Here is a 15,076-nt window from a genome sequence, read left to right as displayed (position 1 = left end):
TTCTAGAAAGTGTGAATCCACATTTCCCTCTCTCTCTGTCAATAAATGGGTTCTGAGACTGATTCAAGAGAGTTATAGATGGCAGTTCAAAGAAAGTTGTCCTTTCTGGGCAGTTCTCCCACATCCACAATACTGAACCCCTCTCTTCCCTCCTGTCCTACAGCACATGCAACTAAATGGGGTAATTCCTTCCTAGTTGGGAAAGGGTGTCTATCAAGACTGTTTCTGTTGCCAAAGGTAGAAAATGCCGAGAGATCAGTTCTGGATTTTTCTTTCCTAAATCAGTATGCGATAGTGTCCAAGTTCAAAATGTCACTTCACAATTTGTTACCACCTCAAAACAGGAAGAAGGTGTGTGTGTGTGTGTTTTGTAACTTTACTTTAAATTATGCTAATCATCACATTCCAATTAATCCAGACTTCAGACATTTCCTAATGTGATCCAGACACAAAAAAAACATCAGTTCTCTTCCTTACCATCTGGGCTGTCCATTGCTCGAAGAGTGCTCACAAAGTGTGTAGCTGCTGTTGTGGCCCATTGAAGTTTACAGGGTATCCACATTTTTCCAGATCTTACCCCTTTGTAGTCTAGCCATGTTAGCAAGGCGTATAGCTTTAAAGCACATTCTCACTCTACAGGAATCTTAGATTTTGTTAGAGCAAATTGTGTGGGGACATGCTGAGCAGGACTAACACAGACCTTCATGGATGGAAACTAGATCGGGGGGTCTTCCAAGATTTGAGCTATCTGCGGGGAGTTTCTCAATTTAGACCTTTTTGCCTTCTCTCTGAACAATAAGCTGGCACAATTCTGCTGCAGGACTCCATGTAAGAAGGGCTGGAAAACAGATTTCTTTTCTTTTCCGTGGAAAGTAATGTTCCTGTATGCTTTTCCAGCCTTTCCACTGATATCCAGGGTATTTCTCAATCTTCAGAAGAAATCCACAGGATCATTGTGATTCCTTATTGGCCAAGGCAGCAGTGGTTCTCCTTTCATTTGGAATTGGATAAGGGCAATTACCACACGCTTCATCACAGACTGGAATACTTGTTCATGAACAGATTTGTTTGATACATCCTGACCCCAAACAACTTTAACTGACAACCTGGATGATAGGGCCTTAACACCTCTAAGACACCTGTTTACTGAGGATGTGCTGCAGGTACTAATGGATGCAAGAAAGCCCGCTACTAAAATGTCTTGTATAAGCAAGTGGATTTTTCTAGTTGTGTCAACAACATGACCATCATCCATTCAGGACTAGTATTTCTCCAGTTTGACAACATTTGTGTGAGTTACTTTCATATGGCCTGTCTTACTCTATCAAGATCATTTATTAGCCAGTTTAGCTTGCCTTGAAAGAGAGGGATCTAGGGGTAGACATTTACATGTCAGAATGTTTTGTAAGGGAGGGATCTCGAAGAAAATTGATGTCTTCTCCTTGGAATCTTAATTTTGTGTTAGAGAAGCTGACATTTGCTCCATTTGAACCAGCTGATCTAGCTGACTTGAGGTTCTTCAACGTTTTACTGATTGCTCTGACTTCTGTAAGAAGAGTATTTGAGTTGTAAGCTCTTATGGTAAGGTCAGCCTTATCTTATTTTCTACAGACATGGTTTATTTGAGAATTAATTCTTCTTTTATGCCTAAAGTAGTAATCCGGGTTTACATTCAGCCAAACTATTCATCTCTGTATTCTTTGAATTCAAAAATGAGTGAGAAAGGATATGTCATACCTTGGATGTCCACAGTCAACATTGATACTATCTTGATAGGGTACAGTCTTTCAGAACTTCAGATAAGTTGTTCATTTATTGTGAAGGTAAGAAAAAGGAACAACCTGTGTCAAAACAGACTATTTCCAAGTGGTTGTATTAGGCTGTTACCAAGTGGTTGCATTAGGCTGTTACCTTTTTTATTTTCACCACAAAACCATAACAGAAATATTTCAGGCAGGGTCAAGGCACATTCTAGTATGGCCTTGGCTTCTTGTATGACTTTTTGGAAAGGGTTGGACTCTAGAAGCAGAGGCTTGGTCCTCTGCACCTAATTTTACAAAGCACTACAAGCTAGATTCTTCTTCCAGGTTTGGGTTAGGCTTTGCTAGGTCAATGTACTACAGGGGCTACTGGACCTTTCCCCTTCCATCTCTCAGTTCTAAGCTATGGCAATGTACCCATAAAGCTTAGGCTGCTGCAGCATTGACCAGTATGATGAACATAGTACAGTTGTGTAAGTAAGCTTACCATGACAGTAGATCGAATAATCACTTGTGCAGTAGCCGCAATTGCCCCCACCCCTATGTTTTTTTTTGTGTATTTTTTATGCCAGGGCACTGTGGACTTATGTTTTTGTTAACAAAACAACAAAGGGCATCTTGAGCAGATAAAATGAGTCCGCAACACTGAACTGCCAAAACAGTGAACATGCTGGCTTCAATAACACAGAGGTTGAAATAAAATGCCTGAAATTGTTATATCATTTAATGAACAACTAAACAAATGCTCACTATACACAGTTTTTGCAAACGTTTTATCAGGTGTGTGTGTGTGTGTGTGTGTGTGTGTGTGTGTGTGTGTGTGTGTGTGTGTGTGTGTGTGTGTGTGTGTGTGTGTGTGTGTGTGTGTGTGTGAATTTAAAATACTTAAATCAGTCACATGATAGCATAAAACAAATTAATTGGCTAAACGATTAACTACAAAAAACATAATTAACAATATTTCATATATATTTACGAATTTAGAAAGTGTTAGAATGTATTTATTTTATATTTTTTCAAACAGGTTTAATACTTAACTTCTCATCCCAGCCAGGATGGACATGCGACCTGAGCCTAGTAATCCATTTATACTCTGTAAATTCTGTACTGGTTATTAAATTACCACCTCTTTTGCATAATAAAATTACCTGTAACACCATGAAGCTAAAATGATGTGTCATTAGTATTATTATGTTTATACAAAACATTAGTGTCCGCTTTTCTGCAGGATGCACAAACCTCTACATTTTTATAATATACGTACAAAAAGGTGTATGTATTGCATGGAAAAGTTCTTTTCATATTGCTTTGCCTAGTGCATCTGGAATGTTTCTGATCTTTGTAGCGTAACTGACTTTTTGTAACCAAATATTGGTTTGTTAGGTAACATCATCCTTAAATTCTCAACACCAGTCAATATATGCCAGTGCTCATTAATTAAATTCTTAGTAAAATTCATATGCTTATTATAGGTGAGTGTGACCCTAAATTTGTTCTTCACACCAGTACCGTGGTTGTTCTGATAATTATCCATCATAATCTCACTATCATGGTCATTGTAGTCTGAGAAGACAGGTTTGCCCAGGGTGTCACATTCTGACTGACACTAACGTTTTTGAGTTTGTAACATACAACTATCATATCGTCTCACATGTCTACGTTAGTTGGCAAACGATATCAAAATGTTAAATTTAAAGACCCCGAGCATCTGTCCCCTAGCAGTGGTATAAAAAATAAATGAAGCATACTGGTTTTGTGCAAATGGGTATTCTTCTTCACTTCCTCATTATGTATCCTAGTCTCAAATGGCAGATCTCCTTCCTATTGATACATATATGCAGAAATCCCATATCAGTGAAAGGACACATCTTTTTAAATCTTAAATGACTGGTAGCTGTAGTCAAATAATCAACAAAGTCATTAATATTGGCCTTGTCGTGACCCCAAATAATAAATATATCATCTACAAACCTTTTGTAAAATCCAGTAGACGAGATTGGATTGTCATTGTTAAAAATCACTTGTCTTTCTGTTTCCCAACACTAACTTAGCATCACTGTTGACTACTGGCATGCCCATAGTTGCACCTTTTTTCTGCTTGTATAAAGTGTCTTAAAACAAAATGACATTATTGGTTAAAACTTGTGAATTAATTCACAATAGCATTGATCATGTCATTATAAATGTCAGTATAAATATTCAGAAATTGTCTCATGCTCTATACCATCATAATTTGGATATTACATTGAACAATGAATCTACATCTAAAGTGGCAAACATATATTCTTCAGACTTATTTAGTGAGCCATAACAAGCATATAATTGTTGTAAAAAGTCATTACTGTGTTTAGTATAGCTTATCGAATGACATAAGAGTCTCTTCAAAGCATCCTCTAAATAAATGGAAAGTGGTTCTGTAACCCCCCCCCCCCCGCTAAAACACATGGTCTGAAGGGTGGTCTTTTACTGTCCTTGTATATCTTAGGTAAACCATTACATGTTAGGATAAGAGGTTTTGAGATGTAAAAAATTTTAACAAATTTGGCATGAGATAGCCATTAATGTTATAATGTTGATAATTCTGACTACTTGTGAAACCTCTGAAACTCTTGTTTCACTACCATTAAGTAAAGCAAGCATTCTTTTATAATAAAACTACTACTGCTCCACCTTTGTCAGCATGTTTGATTATAATTTCGTTATGCCCAAAGAAGTTTAGAGCATCATATTCCTCATTATTCAAATTATGAAGTATAGTTTTAGTAATATTCACTTGTTGTTAAAAAAACTTGTATATCTCATTCACACAGGTATTCTGAAAAGTCTGTATCACATTGTTATTAATTGGAATGAATGTGCTGCGCTTCTTTAAAGCATCTTTAAATATTGTACCCCCTTGGATTGACACTAGAAGCTAAGCCATTTGTTAATGTCAATCATTTTCTATTGGTACTGTGGCATCGTCTTTCAAGACAGTAGTGTGCTGCTCACTGCTAGGCTTATACCTGCCAGGGAAACATAATCAGCGAGCTTGATCATGTCTCGCTTTGTATAGTAAAGGGAAGTACTTCTCAGGGCATTTAACACCCACGTGGACTATGACAGGGTCATACTGATAGATGTGGTTCAGTGACCTGAGTGCCTGTGTGACTTGACGGATCCTAGCCCTGGAAAGGCAGCTAACTGTGGCTCTGTTCCTTCCTCAGTCTGGTGAGGGAGGCATTGGTGTGTCTTGCTGCAGAATCACCAATGACCAGGAAATTTGGCTATGGACTGGTTTGCCTTAAGGACTTGGTAACACCGTATCCAATGCCTCTACTGCTATGTGTAGCTTTGGGTGGTGTTTTAGGTTCATAGGTTCATAGGTTCATACTAGGCTATCTGCCCTGGGGCAATTATAAGCCTAGCCCGATTCTGTATGGCTTACGCCACCCCTTGATTTGAGTATACTGTGCCCTTTTTAAGGTTTAGTTTACTGTGCCTCTGTCTAATAGTGACACGGGAGTAATCCCTTGGACAAACCTACGATCCCCCATCCACTTATCGAGATTCTTCTTGAAGAGATTCAGTGAGGTGCTCTGCCTCTCATGAACTGGAATTCTATTCCAGAGCGAAGGGAGCCTCTGGGTTATGAACCTGTCCCTCCAGCAAGTTCTATTTATTTCTGTGCTGAGGTTCAAGTCCCTCGAGCATGTGGCTCTAAGGGATTTAGATTTACTGAGGTGGAGCATGTCCATTAATTCTGGATTTGACATAGCTTTGTATGGCAGGCATAGATCGCCTCGAAGTAGGCGGTATGCAACTGAGTAGAGCTGGAGTTTTTTTAACCGAGCAGCATATGGCACCTGTTTGAGACCCTTGATCCTCTTGGTGAGATACTTTTGGGGTCTTTCTAATTGCTGCAGGTGTCGGATAAGGTACATCCCAAAAGGGGCATTGTATTCTATGATGGGCCTGATGAGATGAATAAAGGGGCACAATTACCTCTCTTGATCTAGATGTGAAACCCTTCGTGATGAGGTGAGCTATGTAGAAGGTCTTTCTAACCACTTTGGCAATGTGGTTTTCAAAGGTGAGATTGCTATCAACTTGGGTCCCTAGGTCCCTAATAACTTTCTCTGTACTTAATGGGTTTCCGCCTATGTGGTAATTTGTGGGCACATTGTTTTTGCCAAAGGGTATGACTATACATTTTTTGGCATTTAGCTTTAAACCATGGCGCTGGCACCAGTTATCTGTCTCTGTGAGACCTTTTTGAAGGATGTTTGTGTCAGCTGGAGAGTTGATTATGGCGCCCAGTTTGCAGTTGTCTGTGAACTTGGTGAGCCATAGTCCTCCCACGTTTGCCTGTACCTCGGAAAAGTATATACCGAACAAGAGTGGTCCCAGGACAGAACCCTGTGGGATGCCACTTGTGACCGGTTTCGAGTTTGACATGGCTCCAGCAACTCTCACTCTGTGGGTTCTGTCTTTGAGCCAGTTTGCGACCCATCTTGTGACATAGCTGTTTATATTTAAGCTGGATAGCTTATCTATGATGCCCGAGTGGGGTATTGTGTCAAATGCCTTTGCAAGGTCCAGATAGGCTGTGTGGACTACCTTCCCTTCATCTATGGCTTTGGTGACTGTTTCAAAGAAGTCAACCAGGTTCAAAAGGCAGGATCTGCCCTTGACAAAGCCGAACTGGGTAGGATCTAGTGTCTGTAGGTCCCCAATGTCTTTGTTTATGAGCTCCATGATGATCCTCTCCATAGCCTTGCAGACTAAGCTAGTCAGGCTTATGGGGCGATAGTTTCCAGGGTCCTTAGAGGCTCCACCTTTGTGGAGTGGGACCACTGTTGCTGTACGCCATTCTGTGGGCACATATCCCGTAGTGAGGCTGAGATTGTATAGCTGTTTTATTTGAGGGATTAGTTCCTCTTGTAGTTCATGTAGGACGCCATCTGGTCCCATGGAAGCAGTGTTTTTTGCTTTGGAGAGGGCAGCCTTCACCTGAGCAGCTGAGATGTTTGGGAAGCAGCCCTCTGCCGGGATAGATACTTGCTCTTTTGGGGGGTAGGGGGTGGAGAAGTTTGCACTGAACCTGTCTTTAATGGAGTGTTTTTTTTTATGGCTGTGGACCCTTTTTTGACTGTGCTGTTAACATTTCTACGAAGGTTACCTGTAAGTGCGTCATCTTAGAGTTTTATGTGTAGAGTCTTTACTTTTTGCAGTAAGGCATGGTGCAGGTTTCACTGAGAGCCTCTAAAGGTTTAGTTTTGGTTGTTTGAGAGAGTTTTGCCTTCAGTGTTAAAGTGCATTTCACCTCTTTCATACTTATCTGTTTTATTAAGAATAAGTGGGTTGTCAGTGTACATGAGGCAATTGATACAGTGCCTCAGAATATCCATCTACTACGAAGGCGTGAGGGAAATTTAAATATTGAATAGGTCAATAAGATAAAGAACTTGATGAGCAACGCCCAGCTATGTGCAGATTAGATGCTGTAGTAGTTTTAAAAATCTGTGTAGACAGCAAAAGTATTTTAAGGTAAACTTAGACTGTGAAAGATCGGTGCCTACACAGATCACTCGGGGGAATTATGCTGCGAGATGTATATCACTGCTTGGTGCTGCTGCACAGAGAGCAGCAGTTCAAACTAAATACTGTGAAAAAAGGTCAAAAAGTGCAGATGTTCAACACAAACGATTAAGGCAGCTGTGACAAAAGCAATGCAAAAAAAAAAGTGCTGAAATGGTGGATGTGTTAATATAAGTCGTAGCCTGCTCGTAGGTTATGAGCCAAATGTTGTGCAAATGTGGGACTTAAACAGCAGAGGAGGGTCAATAAAAAAAAAAACAAAGCCCTATGGCCAATCAAAAACAGCACACCCTTCTCTCCTTTACACAGTAGAGCAGGGCCAGAAAAATAACTCTGTCCCCTCTACTCTCACTAAAGTGGAACCAAAGCATTTCTAACCAAAGACTGTAAAAAAGGTCATAATGTGCAGATATTCAAATCAGAAACGGTGTGAACCAAAATGTAGAGTGATTGCCAAATGCTCCAGGCAGAGAGATTCAAATTTTTAAACAAGCTAGCCCTCTAGCCAATCAAATAAAGGCACAATAAGACTTACAACAGCAATTCCCATCTCAGAAGTGTATAAGCTATCCTGTACTGCCACAAGAGTGTAGACCACAAACCTGCCTAATGTAAAATAATTGTTTTGGAGCCCTAGTGCTTAAACTAGAACTAAGAGACTTAGAGTAAATAGTTAGTTGCTAAAAGCAGTAATAAATGCAGCAGATTAAATGCAACTGAATACTTTAAGAATGTGCAGCCGAAAGCTAAATTAAGTAGGAAGAAGCACACATACAGTAAAAGCAGCTAAATCAAGTGCATTTTTAGTAAGTGGGAAGTAAGGAATGGAAGATAATTTCAAGTTTAAGAGACTAAGGGGGGGCCTTCTCAGTTGATCTCCAGAGGAATGAGGCGGAGATATGAGACTGGGAGGACTATTCAAAGTCAGATTTATAGTGGGGCTAGCAACTCAAAAACCACCATGTTTAAAAGCCCAACAGCAGTAGTGCTGATGTGAAAAATCAAATGCAGACAAGAGAACAGCAAGTCAACCAAGCACTACAGCTAAATATAGATATCACTAAATATTTGTAGTTGAATGGGGAATGCTCTTTCTTTTAAACCCCCCCCAAAGAACAAAATACTTTAAACAAAACAAAATGCAAATTAAGAAAAAGATAACAAAAAAATTAGTAACCAATCCTTAAATGAATAACTCCAGTCAGGTGCAGGCAGATAAGAGCAAGTCAGACAAGCACTAGCTAAATAAAGATGCCTCTAAATATTTGTAGCTAAATGAGGAATGCTGTTTCTCAGCTCCTCCCACTAATTAGCTGGATGTTATTCACTATCTGCAAAATAATTATTTTCATGGACCCTTGCCAAGACCTCCTTAAAAGTCCAAAATGAACAAAAACGTAAAATAAAACTTAATAAAAAGATTAAGAAAATAGAAGTAAACAGAAAAGTAGAGGTAAACAAAACTTAAATAAAAAGTCCAATCCAAAATCAAATGCAGACAGAGATCAGCAATAGTCAGGCAGGGAACAGCAAGTCAAATAAGTTGCATAAGATATAATAGCTGGACAGTTTCCAAAGCTTAAGGGTACAAACCTGGGGGGCATGTTCTCACTTAGTGTAATGTTTTCACTCATCAGATGCGACCAAAAGTAGTATTGCTTGAAAAAAAATAAATCCGGGGATCCAGGGAAACCAAAAACCTTTAGGAACTGTTTCAAGGCTAACCTGTCTATCTCTACTAAGCAACACCTTGGTTAAATTCCAAGCATCCCCAAACCCAGTAAATACCATAGCATATGCTTAGCTGTTTACAAAATTTTTGTAAAGTCATATTGATAGCTGTATAGAGTGAGCTGTGCCCACTTGTATTAAGAATAAGACAAACTTAAAAGACAAGCCACCTTGGTGGAATCACGGTGTCAATTGGTTATACAACAAAAGAAAAAAAAATGTTGGCCAATCGTAGAAGAAACAAAGCCATATGTACTAAAAGCCTCCTGGCCAATCTAACCAGGCAGTTAGGGTGGTTAATTAATACTTCAGAGGCCAAGTTTGAAGAAAAATAGCTTCTCAGGCAAAGAACAACCACAAAGCTTTCTACAGTTATGTCTGTAGCCTCGGAAAATATACAGCAATGCATGGAACTTATTGTACATGGCATCACCCACAATGAACAGCTCAAATTTCTCCTCCCACTCCTCCCTGATAGTCTGTAAGAAATACTGCATACTGCAATCCTCCAGCTATTACTAGGGAACAAGTCATCAATGCACTTTCCTAGGCCAAAAGCACTGCATCAGTGGGCCCATTATCACTTCACGGTATGCTTAATAAATAGCATGAAACATGACCTGTCTGGTCCACTTGAATCACTTTTCGTCCGGATCCTACTGTCAGATTTTGCGACCAAGGAAGGGAAGATGGATACAGTCATTCCCATGCAAAAAGGTCCAACCACAGATCTGGATAACTACAGGCTCATAAGTCTGACCAGTTTCATATGTAATGCTGTGGAAAGAATCATCATAGAGATAATGACATGATTAACCTGCAAATGCTGGACTCATTGCACTTTGGCATTGTTAAAGAAGGGTCATGCCTATTAAATCTGATGAACATTTTTAGAAGGTCACCAAAGCATTGGATGAAGGCAAGACTGTGCACACAGCTTACCTCAACTTGGCCAAGGCTTTTGATACAATATCTTATAGACAATCTCACTAATTTAGGTATGAACCATTTTATCACCTGCTGGATAGCCAGCTGGCTCACTGATAGGACCCAGGAGGTCAAAATAGGTGAGGCCACCTCCACCAAGAGGCCAGTCACTAGTGGAGTCCCACAGGGCTTGGTACTAGGCCCACTCCTTTTTGGCATCGATTTCTCTGAAATGGAAGCAAATGCTAAAGGTTTATTGTTGACTAGGTTTGCAGATGATTGCGAGCTAGGAGCTATCATCAACTCCCCTACAGTCACTAGCATTCTTCAAGAAGGCCTGTCTGACTAACAAATGGTGCCAAAGTCATGGTCTTAAACTCAATGCCAAGAAATTCTTAATTGTACCCTTTGGAAAGTCAACAGTCAATAGTACGCTCCTAAGATTAAACCCAGTGGTCAGAGATTTGGGTATACACACAGACAGTAGCCTTACCTTCAACAACCAGGATATCCTTTAATGTTGCGCAACTTATAAGTAAGGGGATGACATCCAGGTCCAAAGAGGTCATTATCCTACTGTACTCTGCCCTTATTAGTCTAGTCATAGAATACAGTGCTCGTTTTGGGTATGTACCTGACCAGGCGTATGCAGCAACTAGAGAAACCTCAGTGGCTTCTTGCTAAAAGGTGTAACAAACCTGCCTTATGCAGAGCACTTCAGAGCCCTTTCCCTCTGCTCTGTCTCCTATAGATTACTGAGGGGTAAGCTATGCCTGGTTTACAAGGCATCCACAAATCCCATACTTACAAATCTCCAGCATATTCACAAGTCAAACAGTACCAGAAATACAGAATTTTGTCTGAATTAAATAAAACATGCTGGAGAGACAGATGTGTCCCAGAAACTGTACCTCCTATGGAACAGACTTCCCATCCATCCAGTTTAAGTGCAACCTAGACCAGTGGATGCGGAATAGGAAATTTACAGCAGGCCTGGCACCCATGTTCCTTATTGATAGAGGTAGTTTATAATGCCTGGCCCTTAGTGTCCTGGTTGGATACAGAGCATCCTTATTCTTTTGTGAAATCTTGACTAGGCTTAGAGATGCCCCCCAGGTTGTTAGCCTAGTAACAAGTCTGTGAGTCTATGGATGTAATGCATATTGCTAGGACTACTGCAGCAGTGATCATTTGAACATCTGCTGTTTTAGAAAGTTTACTTACACAACTTTTCTTGAGTGGATTTGTATATATGTGTGCATACCTAGTGGTGCTGCGGTTGCGTTGTCGCCTCACAGTAAGACGCTGTCCGGTTCAATTCTCAGCTAGAGCATCTTCTGCGTAGAGACATGCGTGAATGGGCGTACCTTCGTTGAAGGTTGTGCGTCAGGGCTGGTAACTTGGCACATAAAAATCAACTACCAATCATTAGCAGACCGGAGTTCCACTGTGGCGACCCCTAACCGGGAAAAGCCGAAAGACACAACAACAACATCTAGTCACCCATCTAGATAGATAGATAGATGGTAGCAGTGCATCTGCATCTGCAAAGAGCCAAAGTGTTTCCACTTGGCTGCACCTTTTGTATATAAGTTTGTTTTGGTGGGGGAGTCTGTGGGAGTAACATTATTTTGATCATGCCCTAGTTACAACCTTAACAGTTATACATGCTCATGGGCTACACCCCTGTATACAAAGTTATGCAGTACAGGACTCCCCCTGGACATGATTCTGACCAAAGATTTGTCTCTTTTTGTATCCTCTACAGTTGCAACTTGTCTTTGTTTAACAATGCTGGGTCTTGTGGTGGCAGTGATACCCATGGTTCTTTGACAGATTTCACTGTAAGAGTTCTCTGGAGTTTGCTGTGTGGTTGAGATGGAAGAAAGTCCTGGCAGTCTACTTCTCTTCCATATTTGCATAGTTCTAACTGTTTCAGAATGCAGACCTCTTGAGTATCCAGTTTGCATTTCTCCAGTCTGCAGTGTTATTTATTATGGTGGAGGAATGCCAGCTATCCTTACATTTTGTTATTCTTCCACTTACCCACTTCCATGATGGCTCTTGCCATGTGTGCATCCACGTTGAGATGTAGGCAGGGAAGCACATCATTGGGTAGGCAGTTCTTAGTGTTTGGCCATCATTAGAACTTTCCCTTCATATCAGTGTACTAGTGATGAAAACAGGCCTTTTGACTCTGCAAGCATTGTTGGACTTTCTCCCAGTAGGAGTTCAACATTGCAGACCGGTAACTCAGCAGTTGTATGAAAGCTGAGCCAGCAAAGGGAAACCTGATTGTAACCCCTGTTTCCAGAAGCTATGAGAGCTTGGGAATGAGTACTGTCAAGCAACCATTTTCTTGCTGTGGTTCATATCCTCTGGAAGTCCAGTTGTCCATTTCCTTTGTAGACAGGTTGAGTGATACCTACAGCTATCCCATGTGTAGTGCCTCAGTAACTTGGAGACGGTGAAGGTCTTAAAAGGAAATTGTGGGGTGGGGTGGGGGGTACTGCCATGATTTCTTTCCTTTCTGTCTCATTGTGTTGCTGAGGAAATCATAAAGGATGTCGTAGCCCTGCTCATGTGGCCATCAGTACTCTTCAGCTGTTTCACCCTATTTCCTTATATGATGAAATTCATTCAGAAGGCAAAACTATAAAAAATCAATATCCTCTTCATAGCTCCTTAATGGCCTTGGTAGATCTGTTTTTGAGAAGTGCTTGCTTTTGAATTCCACAAGAACACTTGCTGACCTGTTCATTAAACAGGTCACTTCCAGACACCTACTCCTTGCACGTATTTGCTTGCCTTGCTTCTAGTAGTCATGAGTAACATTTCTTTGTTTTGTAGAGAGATGATTATTATAGCAACTTTTTCCCCAATGCTAACTTCTTCCTGGCACCCCCCAAACAAACTTCTAGGGAAAAATTAATTATTTATTGACTGACTGTTTTTGTTTACCTGGTTATTCTCACTGGGTATAACTTCTTTTCAGGAGAAATCTGAGGTGGTATTCATACTAATGGGGGGGAAATTTGTTCAGGAGAGCCACAAAATTCCCTTACATTACATTTTGAGTACAGTATTTCTAATTTGAAGTCAATGGTAGAGAATAGTGTTGATGGTAAGAACAGTGTTGCAGGTGTGGAAATGTCAAGAGTGTATGAATATTATTACTGTGCATATTGTGAGACTTAACTGAGGCTATTTACCCAGTTCTGCATTGCTTGTTCTTTTTAATGAATCTGGTTAAGATGGAAGGAGTAAAACTGTATGAAATCAAATTACAGATGTGGAGACCCCCCTTGATGCATCACCTGTGAATGAAAATGAAGGTTTTGTTTCATCTGATGGTGTACCACTCACATATGTGTGTGTGGCAGTTTATATTGAAGTGTTTGTACATACCCACAGCACAGATGCATCTGACACGGTGACTGTGGTGGATACCCTAGAGTCGAAAGCTTTTGAAGCTGTGCCATCCATCCATTCATCCTCAACTCCTTTTTTCCATTTCACACATGGGGTCGGGGTGTCACTTCAGCAGTAACCATCATCTTGAGCCAAGGTTTACACCGCTGGGTGGCTTGTCGTGCCACGCTAATTCATTCATACCACTCACTTGCACGCACACACACACACACACGCACACTCCTGCGGCTAATTTGTAGTGTGTCCAATCCACCAGCTGCATGTCTTTAGAATGTGGGAGGAAACGGGACCACCCAGAGAAAACCCACATGACCGCAGGGAGGACGTGCACACTCTTCACAGAAGGCCCCACAACTGAAAATCGAACCGGAGAACCCCCTGCTGTGAGGCAATAATGTTAACAGCTGCACCACCGCAGCTGTGCCAGTTCCTCCTAAATTTTATGACGACTTTCTTTCTTTCAGTTAAGTTACTGCAGAAGAATTATAGAAGCAAATTCTTCAGTTACAATAAAAAAGACAATTGTTAAGACTTATTATACTGAGTGGCTTTTTAACAGTTATGTAGTTTGAATTATTTGATTTGGCTTCTTGTTTTGTTCCTGCATTTTTCAATAAACAGGATGCAGCACCTTGGAATTATTTTCTTGTCTGCAGTTTAACTATTCAGCAGCATGAAAAAAAAATGTTTCTGTGGTTCTGAAGTGATGCTCATGTTCAAGAGGACATAGAAACTTTGCAGTGTGCAAATGTGCTGTGGTACCAGTTAGCGACTTTAGAGGCATCTGGATTGCTGGGTTGGGAGTATTTGGTTGATTTAATGATGTGCAATAACAAACTTAACGTCTCTAATGTTTGTATGTGGTAAGGACATGGTTCTCTACAGTTTTAAGCTTAAGCTATGTGGTACCTCAATATTGCATTGTAGAAGTGATCATTGTTTAGAGAAAAGACACGTAAAGCAAAACTGCAAATTGTTTTGTACTGTGTGCGGTAGTTCATCATATTTTTGGGCTTGTGTGTGATGTTTGTACTGAGCAAAGTCATCTAGCCTGAAAATCCCTTTTGGGATTGGGAGGGTGGTCTAATGGTTAAGGTGCTTGCCTTGCAAGCACAAGGTGCAGGGTTTGAGTCTCCCAAGGGATAATTGGCTAGGCTTAAAATGGCTTGCATGGACAGTAGCTTAGTACTAATCCTTGAACCTATGAAATACTGAAAGGGAGTTTTAGCAGTCTCCAGTTGCTGTTAATGATGATGCTTTGCTTTTATTTTCCAAGTCTTTTTTAGGGCATACATTTATCTGTTACTCACAATGTATGATCTGTTTCTATACATGGTAGATTTCCTGAACTGGATTCTGGGGGAGGGATTATATGTAAGATGGGGACTATTTGGATAACTGTGGCAGAGAGAAAGCAAGACAATGCAAACAAAAACAATTAAAAAGGAAAGGAGAATGGCAGTGAATAATGTCACTGTTTTTGTCCCTTTTCTCTGTGTTAATATTAAGACTGGCTTTCAATATTATTAATGCTGAAATGATATTAAGCTTTATTACTTGATAATTGTATTTCAGATACCTGATGTTTTGCTTTGTAACAGCAACAGGTTATTTCATGCTGTTTAGGAAGGAAATGTGTGGTAGTT

General features: G+C 40.3%; 1 protein-coding gene across 1 annotated transcript in view; it reads left to right on the top strand.

Annotated features, from left to right (window-relative positions):
• CACUL1 (CDK2 associated cullin domain 1) overlaps positions 1–15,076 on the top strand; it is a 921,069-nt gene that overhangs the window by 6,418 nt on the left and 899,575 nt on the right. The gene's annotated exons all lie outside the window — the stretch shown is intronic.

This window comes from Protopterus annectens, chromosome 14.part0 (genome assembly GCF_019279795.1).
Source record: "Protopterus annectens isolate FY-2018-M chromosome 14.part0, PAN1.0, whole genome shotgun sequence".
NCBI classification, from domain to species: domain Eukaryota; kingdom Metazoa; phylum Chordata; order Ceratodontiformes; family Protopteridae; genus Protopterus; species Protopterus annectens.
Note: the sequence above shows the minus strand (reverse complement) of the source record. Positions and strands in the feature narration are given on the sequence as shown.